Here is a 12,777-nt window from a genome sequence, read left to right on the forward strand (position 1 = left end):
CTCCCAAACCCTCCCCGACCAGGCCTAGGCAACCACTAAACCACTAATTCCTGTCTCTATGGATTTGCCTATTTTAAACGGTTCACATAAATGGAATTATACATGTGATCTTTTGTGGCTTGCTGCTATCGCTTAGCATGATGCCCCCAAGGTTCATCCCTCTTGTAGCATGAATCAGTACATAATTTCTTTTTATTACCAGCAATATTCTATTGTATGGATATACATTTTATTTATCCATGTATCACTTAATGGACATTGGATTATTTCTACAATTTGGCTATTATGAATAATGCTGCTATGTACATTTATGTACAAGTTTTTGAGTAGACGTATGTTCTTACTCTTTTGGATATACACCTAGATGTGGAATTGCTAGGTCATATGATAAGTCTATGTTTAACCTCTTGAAGAATTACCAGGCTATTTTCCAAAGTGTCTGCACCATTTCATAATCCCACGCGCAGTGGATTTCTCTCCATCCTCATCAACACATTATTACAGCCCTCCCAACAGGTGTGAATGGTAACTCACTGTGGTTCTGACTTGCATTACCTGGTGACTAATGATGTTGACCATCTCTTCATGTGCTTATAGACCATTTACATGTCTTTTCAGAAGAAATACTTATTCAGATCACTGGCCCACTTTTTAAACTGAGTTGTCTTTTTATTACTTATTTGCAAGAGTCTTCTTATATTCTCGATACAAGCCCCTTATCAGATATACAACTTGCACAAACTTTCTCCTATTCTGTATGTTCTCATTCACAACACAAATCTCATCTTCATTTGAACAAGGCAACTCTAACTCTGCTGTTCTCTAACAATACCTCATTAAAATTGGCATTCAAGGACTTTAGTCAGTTTTGGTTACATGTGAGGTCCCATTATCACACACTGCTACAATGTCTTGACACTTTAAATGCATACCTTGTATGATATTCTCTGCATAGTATTACTCAAGTTAAAATGTAGAAACAGGAAATATATTATTGAACCCAAGGCTAAATCTTTCCACTATTAAGTTCTACATTAAGTACTGCATTTCAGTAGACTGACATCTCTACCACATAATATGAATGTTATTTTGAATTTTGTTTTAGGGTGCGGTTTACAACTGTATACTTATTCATAAAGATATAAATCCATGGCAACAACTGATATAGTCCTGATAACCTAAATTCTACTACCTACATGGTTCCCTAGAGCCATCAAAACATCAGACTGCTAATATTGTAATAAATTTGTACGGTGGCAGATGGTAACTACCCTTATCTTGGTGGGCACTAAGTAGTGTCTCAAATTGTGGTAATATATCAAATTGTCAAATCACTATGTTGTACACCTGAAACTAATTTAACATTGTATGTCAGTTATTCATGGATTAAAAAGATATATTAGACTGCTTAAAGAAAACAATCTTGGTTCAACATATGTTAATTTTTTAAAAATCCACTGACCCTACCGCTGTTACTACTGAATTATTTGTAAATTTGTTTTGATTTTGTAGTTGATTAAGAGCTACTGGGGGCTTCAGCACAGGAAGGATAAGAATTACTACTTAGCTTTATGTCAAAGTATATTTAGAGTAATTAAAATAAAAAATTGCCAGTATGGGGACCAATATAGTGTCCAATGTAGTGTTCTTCCTTTAAATGCAATTTGAATGACAGTGGAGTGAAAGGCTCTGCTCTTACTCAAAAGGAAGCTATTTTTAAATAATTATGGATCTCAAGGATATTTCTTCCCAGGCTTTCTTATGCTATTAAGATAAGAGACTAGAAATGCAATACTGAGTGGTCACCCCAAGTTCTTTAACGTGAACACTAATAGTTGTTTGTTTTTTTTTTTTTGTATCTTTACCTGGTAGGCAAAATTTATATCCTTATTTGCTTTCAAATTAGAAAAATTACTAATTTAGCCCCATAAATAATAAAAAAGATAATGACATTTAACAGCCAGCAACCAAGGGTACGCCCATCAAATCATACTTTCCACAAGTCATAAATAAGGCATCATGTCTCCGGATAAAGAGCTCACAACAAAACAAAATGATCTCAGACACCCAGCAATTGGTCTAAAAGATATTATTAATAAGTATGAAATAAGTAGTTCTAGTCAGACCCTTTTCTCCCTCTACTCTTGGCAACAACAGAATTTTTACTGTGTACATGGTTCCCTATGGCCACCAAAAGCACATTAGACTGCTTACAGAAAACAACCTTGGTCTAGCAGAAATTCTATTTTTTAGAAATCCACTGACCCTGACAATGCTATTGTGTTAATAGCTAATAATAGAAGAAAATGTTAATATGTTATCCCTTAGTCAACCTAAAGGTTAAAAAGAATGCAGGCAATACAAATCTTGGCAATGAACCAAAGCTAAGAACACAGAAAGCCCTGAAAAGTTCTATAAATTGGTAACAAAAAACTCGTAACAGAAGAAAAGCAGATTTAAGACAACAGCAATCTCTATGATCTAGACCATCCTGAGAACAACTCTCCTTCTGTTTTTAGCCAAATAAACAAATCCTGAGAATTGAAATCTGATTAACTACATTCTTCTTCTACAGTACACTCAAAATCATCCAGCAAATTATGCATTAACATTAAGTAGCTGAACAAGTAAATAAGGAAGCTGAGCTATATTAAAAAAAAAAAAAATCCAAGGTCTCTAAAACAGAAGTCTAAATTATGCCTCTGACCTTTTGGTTGAGACCTAGGCAGGCTACTCATCTTCTGGACCCTAGGAAATTCATCTGAAATACAGATGAAACAAATCTACCCTAGGATTATTTATTACAAAATTCTTCAGAAACAAAGCTCTGCATAAGTGCTTAAGAAACAAGTAAATAGGGCGCCTAGGTGGCTCAGTTGGTTAAGCATCTGCCTTCAGCTCAGGTCATGATCCCAGGGTCCTGGGATCAAGTTTCACTGGGCTCCCTGCTCAGTGGGGAGTATGCTTCTCCCTCCACCCTTTCCCCCAACTCCTGCTCTCTAGCTCAAATAAATAAATATCTTTTTTTTTATAATCTTTTTTTTAATTTTTATTTATTTGACAGAGAGAAATCACAAGCAGGCAGAGAGGCAGGCAGAGAGAGAGAGGAGGAAGCAGGCTCCCCGCTGAGCAGAGAGCCCGATGCGGGGCTCGATCCCAGGACCCTGAGATCATGACCTGAGCAGAAGGTAGCGGCTTAACCCACTGAGCCACCCAGGCGCCCCAATAAATATCTTTTTAATAAAGAAACAAGTAAATGTTTCAAATGCTTTGTATACTCTAAAAGATTAAGAAATGCGCCTGGCTGGCTCAGTTGGTAAAGTGTGTGACACTTGATTTTGGGGTCAGGAGTTCGAGCCTCATGTTGGGTGTAGAGATTACTTAAAATAAAATCTTTAAAAAAAAATTTTTTTTTTAATTTTTATTTTCTTATTACTGAGTCCAAATTTCCTATAAAGCAGTGGTTTTCAAACATTTTTGACTACAAATCACAGTAAGATACATTTGCCATCATACCCCAGAGAATGAAATACTCACTGAGACAAATAACACATTTTCATGAAACAAAATTAGTCTATACTAATCTTGTGCACTCTGAATTTTTTAAAAATAAAACTTACTAAACTGATCTCAAAAGCTACTTAACAGATTATATCCCAAAGACTGAAAAACAGTATAAAGTATCTTCAAAAGTCTCAAATGTATATGTTAAGCAGATACTCAGACATAAAACGTAAAGCCATTGATATAAACCTGCCATAAATATATATTACAATCAGCAATTATCATTGATCAGAGTCTTGGGAAAACTGAAATTACCTGAATCCTCACACAAGACAGGAATTAGTGTAACACCATGTTAGGAGGGTAGAGATGGCCTAAAACTAATGCAAGCTACAAGGAGAAATACTGGGCAGGACAACCAAGGCAAAATAAACTAAACAAGCAAGAGAACAGAGCTGGTACAGGTGTACCTTGCCTCAGTCCTGACTGCCATACAGAAGGGTGTCTATTCCAAAGGGAAAAATGACCAGGGGCTTTTACTGCTCTGCCTCAAGAAAGAAACAGAAGATCATTGTGTCAATTTCTAAAAAGCAATGTGATTCCACCCTAGGAAAACAAAGCCTAGAATATCAACACTGCTCTTATTTTAGAGAGGTAGAAAGTGCCTTGACCTTGACCCAGTTTCAGAAAGAAGAGTGGGTGAGAAAAAAGAGGGAAGAAACTGAGAAACACTGCAGTCCCGCCGGTCAGTAACCAATCCACTTCTCAGTTCCTTGCATATCTACCTGCGGCTGACCACAAATACAGACCCAAACAATGCTTCACTAAAGATGAAAAACTAAAACAAAAATTCTACCAATGGTAGAGAATTACCATGATCAAAAATGAAAATTAAAAAAAGAATAGGGGCCCCTGGGTGGTTCAGTGGGTTAAAGCCTCTGCCTTAGGCTCAGGTCATGATCCCAGGGTCCTGGGATCGAGCCCCATGTCGGGCTCTCTGCTCTGCGGGGAGCTTGCTTCCTCCTCTCTCTCTCTCTCTCTGCCTGCCTCTCTGCCTACTTGTGATCTCTGTCAAATAAATAAATAAAATATTTAAAAAAAATAGTTTAAATTTTAGTATAAAATAGTAGTCCTGCGATGTCTGGGTGGCTCAGTTGGTTAAGCATCTGAATGGGGAGGCTGCTTCTTCCTCTGCCTGCCGATCCCCCTGCTTGTACTCTCTCTCTCTCTCTCTTTCTCTGAGAAATAAGTAAATAAAATCTTAAAAACAAAAACAAAAAAAAGTCCTAGGAAAAGAAAAAGTAACTAGGGACAACTAGGGTTAAGCATCTGCCTTGGGCTTAGGTCATGATCCCGGGGCCTGGGACTGAGCCCTGCATCAGGCTCCCTCCCTGCTCAGTGGAGAACCTGCTCCTGCCTCTCCCTGCCACTCCTACTTGTATGCATGCACACACTCTCTGACAATTAAAGGAATAATCTCTTTAAAAAAATAACTTTTTATATCCATATCTAGCATACTATGGAAGCTGATTAAATTCTAACAAACCAGTTAACAGGTACTAGTGAAAGAAATTTGGAATGGAGGAGAACTGGAGAACTGTGAAACCAGAATGAATCTTAGAAACTATAGGATTGGGCTGCCTGGGTGGCTCAGTGGCTTAAGCCTCTGCCTTCGGCTCAGGTCATGATCTCAGGGTCCTGGGATCAAGTCCCACATCAGGCTCTCTGCTGGCCGGGAGCCTGCTTCCTCCTCCCTCTCTCTCTCCCTCTCTGCCTACTTGTGATCTCTCTCTGTCAAATAAATAAAAAATCTTAAAAAAAAAAAAAAAAAGAAACTATAGGATTCACCCTGGGCCTTCCCTCTTCCTTCTCAGATCTGCTTAGGTGTTCCATTCCTACAGCCCCCATTTTTATTCCAGTCACCTCCACATTTCTCTGCATTTGTCTCTACTTTCAAAGCTCTAATCACTATCCAATCCCATCACTTCACTAAAACGTCTCTTGTAAAGGTCACCGAAGACCTTCATGTTACCAGATCCAAGGGATACTTTGCAGCCCTCATCTTACTTGACCTTTGCAATGAACAACGACTGTGTTCAATTAACCCACATTCATGTCCCCCTGCTGGGGAGACAGACTGACGTCCTGTCTGGGGGTCTGTCCCGTCTCCCCACTGGATACATCCTTCAGGAGACTGTAGATGAAGGTGTTCTTTTCTTCACTGGCCAACTGTTGGACACTTGACCTTTACTGAACAAATCAGACACTTTCCCTCAGAATGTGAATTCTAAAAGAAGTAACAAAGGGCTGAAAAGGCTGCAGTGGCCCATTCATGCCAGTAATGCTGCTTGTAGCCTCCCCTGGGGCTGCTCACGTTCCTGACCTTGATGAAGCCAGGGTCTTCATCGTTTCCTTTGATCTCACGAGCTGCCCACATCCTTGTTACAGAGATTCTTCTTCTGAAGCAAACTGGTCACTTGCAACCAGAGCCGGAAGTGGCATTATCCCTTAGAGGCACTGCCTCCTTCCTCCAACACTTCACTTACACTCTCTGCTTCCAAGATACATGTTCCTCATTTTACTCTTACCTCATTGCCACACCTCCAGTTTTCTTTGTCAGCTCCTGTACTCTTCCTGCGCTCAGCCTCTAAATATTACTATTTCTCAGGATAGTATTCAGGCTCTCTTTTCTTGCTACACTCTCTTCCTAGTGCAAACTTACAGCTTTAGTTGATACAGTCTCCAATTTTAAGTTTTTATTTAAATTCCAATAAGTTAACATACAGTGCAATATTAGGTTCAGGCATATTAGGTTAGTTATTCAACGCTTCCATGCAATACCTCGTGTTCATCACCAAAATTTTTATCTGCAGCCCAGATAGCTCCTCTGACTGCAGACATATATGCAATTGCTTACTTGACATCTCTACTTAACATTTTAACTTGACATCTCAAATTTTAACATGTCCAAAATGAATTCTCTCCAAGCATGTTTCCCATCATGCCCTGCCAGCCCCACTCAATACACCCCTCCACTCAAGATGGGACCACAATGGGGCGCCTGGGTGGCTCAGTGGGTTAAAGCCTCTGCCTTAGGCTCAGGTCATGATCTCAGGGTCCTGGGATTGAGCCCCGCATCAGGCTCTCTGCTCAGCGGGGAGCCTGCTTCCTCCTCTCTCTCTGCCTGCCTCTCTGCCTACTTGTGATCTCTGTCTGTCAAACAAATAAAATCTTTAAAAAAAAAAAAAAAGATGGGACCACCATTCACCCCATTTAGGAGTCGTTTTTACTATTTTCTTTCCTTTGCTCCCAATATCCAGTCCAGCTGCAAGTCCTATGGAGACAGCAAACCCAGCTACTTCTATCTCTATTGTCACCATCCTGTCGCAGGCCCTATCAGTACCTGTCCTAAACTACTGGTAGTGCCCTCTCACTGGTCTCCCTGCTTCTACTCTTGCCTCCCTCCATTCCATTCTCTTGACAGGAGTAAATATCACCTTAAAATGCAAGTCCTATCATATCACTCACCTGCCTGAAACTCTATGTGGCTTCCCAAGGCACCTAGACAAAATCCAAACTCTTTATCCTGGCCTCTAAGAACTATGTGATCCATTCCTGCATCTCCAACCACACTCCAGAGTCAGTCTCCCTTATGTGCTCACCAAGCTTCAGCCATCTTAGTTCCTTGAACAAATTAAGCTCTTTCTGATGTTAGGGATGTGTACATGTCATTTCCTTTACCTTGAAACACTTTCACCTCTCTCTACTTGATTAGCTCTTTTTTCATTCTTCTGGGTTCTGTTTATCAACTCATTTAGAAAGGCTTCGCCTGATCACCTTATCCAAAGAAGATTCCCCAAACTTCCAACTTTTTTCTCTATTTCTGCTGTTTCTAATTCCTTTTTTTTTTTTTTTTTAAGATTTTTAAAATTTGTCAGAAAGAGAAAGAACACAAGCAGGGGAAGAAGCAGACAGAGGGAGAAGCAGTCTCCCAGTTGAGCAAGAAGCCCAAAGTGGGACTCAGGTCCCGGGGATCATGACTTGAGCTGAAGGCAGACACTTAACCGACTAAGCCACCTAGGTGTCTTGCTATTTCTAATTCCTTTGGTCTTATATAGTATTCATTCTTTGTCTGGCTACCCTGTATGTTGTAAGCTCCATAAACAAAGGCAGGAACTAATCTGTCTTCTTCACAACTTTACCTTCCACTACCTATCATAGTGCCTGGCAAAATATTGTATGTAATTCATAAGGAATTTAGGTCTCCATAGTCATTTCTGATACTGTGACACTTAAGGTTGGCTTTACTATGAGATTTAAGGAATTCCATACAAACTTCCTGCAAGCACCTAGTAGGCACTGAAGAAACATCTGTACAGTGAATGAATGACATGCAAATAATACCAAAATTTTTGTCTCTACTCCTGACCTCTCTTCTGAACTCCAAATTTTTATTTCTAACCGCTTGCTGAATCTCTCCTCATGGATATCCATCTCAAATCTAACAATGTCCATAATCCAGATTATCATCTCCACCACCAAACCTGTTCTTCTTCCTGTATTATCCATTTCAATTATTGCCCAATCTTCTACCCACTCAACCGCAAATTCTAGGTCTTTAATGATGTCTCTCATTCTCCATATTTAAATAATCCCAGGAGTTATGATTCCCCTAAACTTATTCCTCCTGTAATACCCTGTTTAGATCTCATTGTCTTTCAACTACTCAATTAAAATGGGCTTCTAGGGGCGCCTGGGTGGCTCAGTGGGTTAAGGCCTCTGCCTTCAGCTCAGGTCATGATCCCAGGGTCCTGGAATCGAGCCCCATGTCGGGCTCTCTGCTTGGGGGGAAGCCTGCTTCCTGACGCCCACCTCCCCCCCGCCTCCCTGCCTACTTGTGATCTCTGTCAAATAAATAAAATCTTAAAGAAAAAAAAAAAAAAGGCTTCTAACTGGTCACTATGCCCTAAAAACTCCCCTTTTCAATCCACCTTTTAATGCAGCCACTTAAATCATCTTTCCAAAACACAGAAATCTTGTGTTTCTCCACTCACTCAAAATTCAGCGCCTCAAAACACTAGTAAAATTCCTAAGCATGGCATTTCAAATATTCTACAATATATCCTCAAATACTATTCCAGTTACAGTGCTGTCCAAATTCTTCAATTAACCCTTTACTCCAGCCCACATGGACTGGCTTTTGGAATGAACACATCAGCCTATTTCAGTGCTCAAGTCTTTGCTTAGAATAGTTCTTCGACCAGTAATAAACACTCCCAATCCAGTTGCGATTTTCTGAAATCCTTTCCAGCCTTTAAAATCCAATTCAAGGGGCGCCTGGGTGGCTCAGTGGTTAAGCCTCTGCCTTCAGCTCAGGTCATGATCTCAGGGTCCTGGGATCAAGTCCCACATCAGGCTGTCTGCTCAGCAAGGGGCCTGCTTCCCTTCCTCTCTCTCTGCCTACTTGTGATCTCTCTCTGTCAAATAAATAAATAAAATCTTTTTTTTTTTTTAAATCCAATTCAAATGCTATCCTCCACTAAGATACTTGTCCCTTCCCTCCAAGCAAAACAAATCTGTCTTTTCCTTGGTGCTCCCAACACACTGTTTCACCTCTCCTTGGCAATTATTCCAGCCTGCCTTGGCTGGTAGTTGTCTACTTGCATATTTTTTTCACTGGCTAAGGTTGCTGAATTTATTCATTCTAAGTCTCATTAACCTAGAATGATGTTTTGAACAAACTAAGCTTTCAGGATTTATCTGCTGAATAAATAGGTAAGCCTCTTCACCCACACGGGAGGAAAAAAAGCATCAGAGATTAAGTAACTTGTCAAAAACCAGACATTTACTTAAATGCAGACTTTTTAAAAATTAGAACCTAAATCTTCTGCTAGGTTGACTCTACTCCGTCTACACTAAAATAACACAATGTGGAATTTCCACTCCCTAACAACAACAAAATGCCACGGACTCTATTTCAAAATGTTTCTTTTACTCTCCTTGCAAATATGTTACGTTGATCCATGTGCCAAAGTGAAAAAGTACAAATTCTTAAGTCCCAGGTTAGTAATATTTAACTTCCAAATGGTGCATTTCAGGGCCTCATGAGCAAGTGGGATAAACTTTAATAAACTAATTGCATTCTTTTCTCTGAAGAAACTTCAAAGGATAAAATCAACCAGCGAATGCGCACAGGCTGTAAACACAGCCCACAGCCTCGACTTGCAATGACAGGCTAAGGAGAAGCCAGCAGCCAAGCCCCTCAGAGCCCGTAGCCTCCCCAGGAAGTAAGTGGACGTACGAAAGAAGACGGCAGCTCTGGGCCGAGATCGCCAGGGCACAGTCCTCTTGGCATCCTCTTTCTCCCTCTGCAATAGCCTTAGTGGAAGGCCCCAAAGCCCGCGGCCAGGGCTAGGGTGCGGGTGCAGTCCAGCAGCCCCCGCCCTTAGGGACTTGCTGCTGACTCCAGCTTTCTCAGGACCGTCTTGTTCCTAAGCCCCTGCCCCCCCCAAACCAAGCAAAGAGCAGAAACATCGGCCCCAACGCCGCGAGGGTTAGGGCCGAAGCCCTAGGGCTTCAGACCGGCCGCTCCCGGGCCCGCCAGATCTGAGAGGGGGTGTCCGGGGGAGGGTGCGGTTTCCCTGTCCTCTCCGGATGCGAACTCGTCCCGAGCCGCCGAGGAGCCCGCACCGGCTCCCTCCCTCTCGGGGACCACCGAGCTGCGCGGGTGTGGCCTGGCCCAGCCCGAGCTCACCTTCCCGTCCCGGGCAGCCGGCTAGCCGTCAGGCGGTCCCGAATTCCGTCCACACACAGCGTCTTCCGGCTGCCGCCGGAAGCAGCGGCAGCGCGGGACAGGAAGTTTGGCCGGCCCCCAACGCTCACACCCACTCGCTCGCCGCAAGCTGGACCCGGCTCCCCCGCCCCCGCGGGCTTCCGCCCCAGTCGTAGAGGGCAGGGCTGGCGGGGGCCAGGCGAGGTTGGGCCCCTGCACCCCCGGAGCTGTGGTCTACCGTCTCCTGTTCATTCCATCACTTGGCGCCCCGCCGTCTGCGAAACCCAAAAAACCGGGTCAGTTCGTTCCAGCCGTGACGTCACGGCTTCCTTGCAGCAGCAGATGGGGTAGTTTTTCCTGTCAGCTGAGATGAGAACTAGTTACAGTGGGGGCCATGGAGAAAGAGAACTACTGAAACACTTATCGACGTTCTCACTGAAGAGGACCTTAAAGCTTCACTGGGAAAGGAACTTGCAGAATCTAGTTCTGCGCCGCAATCAGGATGGGGTAAGAATTGAAACTCAGGTGTACAACTTTTCTTGTAAAATGAACTCCCTAGGGGCGCCTGGGTGGCTCAGTGGGTTAAAGCCTCTGCCTTCAGCTCAGGTCATGATCCCGGAGTGCTGGGATCGAGCCCCACATCGGGCTATCTGCTCAGCAGGGAGCCTGCTTCCCCTTCTCTCTCTCTGCCTGCCTCTCTGTCTACTTGTGATCTTTCTCTGTCAAATAAATAAATAAAATCTTTAAAAAAAAAAAAATGAACTCCCTAGAGTCTGAGTTCCCTATATTAGGACTGAAAGAGCTCTCGAATACCCACACTGGGGACTAGAACTCCTGAGTTCCAGGCTGGATGCCACCACGTTAGAGCTTTATGCAGTTGAGACTTTTTGAAATTACTAATTTAAAATACTTGCTGTGTGCCACAGGATGAGGAACTCAACTAAGACAGTGGCAGTGGGAATTAAAGCTCTGAGTTCACTAAGAAAGGCATTTTCAAGATTAAACACAGGCCTTGATGACAGGCACCTGAATGAGTGAGGGAGTATTAGTTTGGGTGCGCAAACAATGGTTAGTTAAAAACAAAGTAGAAATATGTAAGAGGAAGGTAATTCCTCTTTAGATAAAACAGTTTATCCCAGATGCCAACAGGATATTTTACTTGGGAGGTCCTAAGCTCAAGTAAGAGGTCAGAAATAGAGATGCAAATTTGGGAGTTACCAGCATACAGACCACAGACAGAAGGGCTCTCTGGAGATGAAAAGGTCCAGGAAAGGTATATAAAGCAAGAAGAGGACACTGAGGGGCGCCTGGGTGGCTCAGTCAGTTAAGCATCTGCCTTTGGCACAGGTCATGATCCCAGAGTCCTGGAATGGAGTCCAGGCTTGCCTCCCTGCTGAGCGGGGACTCTGCTTTTCTGTCTCCCTCTCCTTCTGTGTGCGCTCTCTCTCTCTCTCTAGTTCTCACTCTCTCTCAAATAAGTAAAATCTTTATTTAAAAAAAAAAAAAAAGAGGACATAGGTCAACTGGAGTGACTGATTACTAAGAGTTTGAATCTACTTCCTACAAATGTTGCAGACAAAAGTATATAGCAGGGAGAAAAAGGTGACCAGAAACCAGCACAACACTTGAAAAATATCCTCAATTTTATTGTTGTAAAGGGTTGATTATAATCATGAAGCAAACCCTCTTATTTAGAGGTACATTAGATATTGAACATTCATGTTTACATTTAATTTGCTCAGTCAGTCCTGTCATTTTCTAAAGCTCTTTGTTGCCAAATCTTTCTAATCACCTAACACTTCAAGTGATATTTGTACCTACCTATTTGCCCTCAAAATCTTTACACTATTTGACAGTACATTAACTGCTACCCTAAAACATACTTTTATCAATATGTATTTGAGTTTTTAGGCTATACAGTAAATTATTTAGCAAAACACAGATAATCCTCTGTGATAAACTAGTCTCTTCATCAACCTGACTGACCTGTTATGTACCTTCTCAACACAAAGCCTCTGCTCTCCTATCCTAAAAACTGCTCCAAAAGCTCTGAATTACCCCAAGTCCCAACATATGCTCTGCCATTAAATCCCTTTTCCATGGAACTACAATGTAGAAAAGCCATCCCAATTCTATTCTTACACCAAGTTACAGTTCAAGAATTATGTAAAGCATTTTCAGGTCAACATAGATTTACTATGCGTCTTCTCAAGCATTCTATTTTAAATAAAAATTATTAATTGTAAAAATTGATTTATAAAGTATGATCCATTAAGCAGTTGTATCAAATCTCAAATGGTTTCAGATTATCTGATCAAATATCAAATATAGTCTCAGTTTTAGTAAAAAAGAAAAACAGGTCATGTTGACTTCAATCTATTACTGTAAATAATCATGCTGGACATAGAGAACATACATGATATTGAAGATATAGGAAAAGTTTATGTTATGCAACTAGATGATAGTACCAATAATCAATTTAAATAAAAAGCTATCTGTAT

General features: G+C 41.6%; 1 protein-coding gene across 1 annotated transcript in view; it reads right to left on the minus strand.

The window, feature by feature from the left end:
- Positions 1–10,306, minus strand: part of LOC111148612 (zinc finger protein 410) — a 40,439-nt gene extending 30,133 nt beyond the window's left edge. Inside the window, exon 1 of the mRNA XM_022505334.1 lies at positions 10,259–10,306. The gene's annotated coding sequence lies outside the window, so the exon portion shown is untranslated. The remainder of the gene's footprint in view (positions 1–10,258) is intronic.
- Positions 10,307–12,777: the final 2,471 nt, after the last annotated feature.

This window comes from Enhydra lutris, unplaced genomic scaffold, assembly GCF_002288905.1.
Source record: "Enhydra lutris kenyoni isolate GAN:26980312 unplaced genomic scaffold, ASM228890v2 scaffoldscaffold20, whole genome shotgun sequence".
Lineage (NCBI taxonomy): Eukaryota > Metazoa > Chordata > Mammalia > Carnivora > Mustelidae > Enhydra > Enhydra lutris.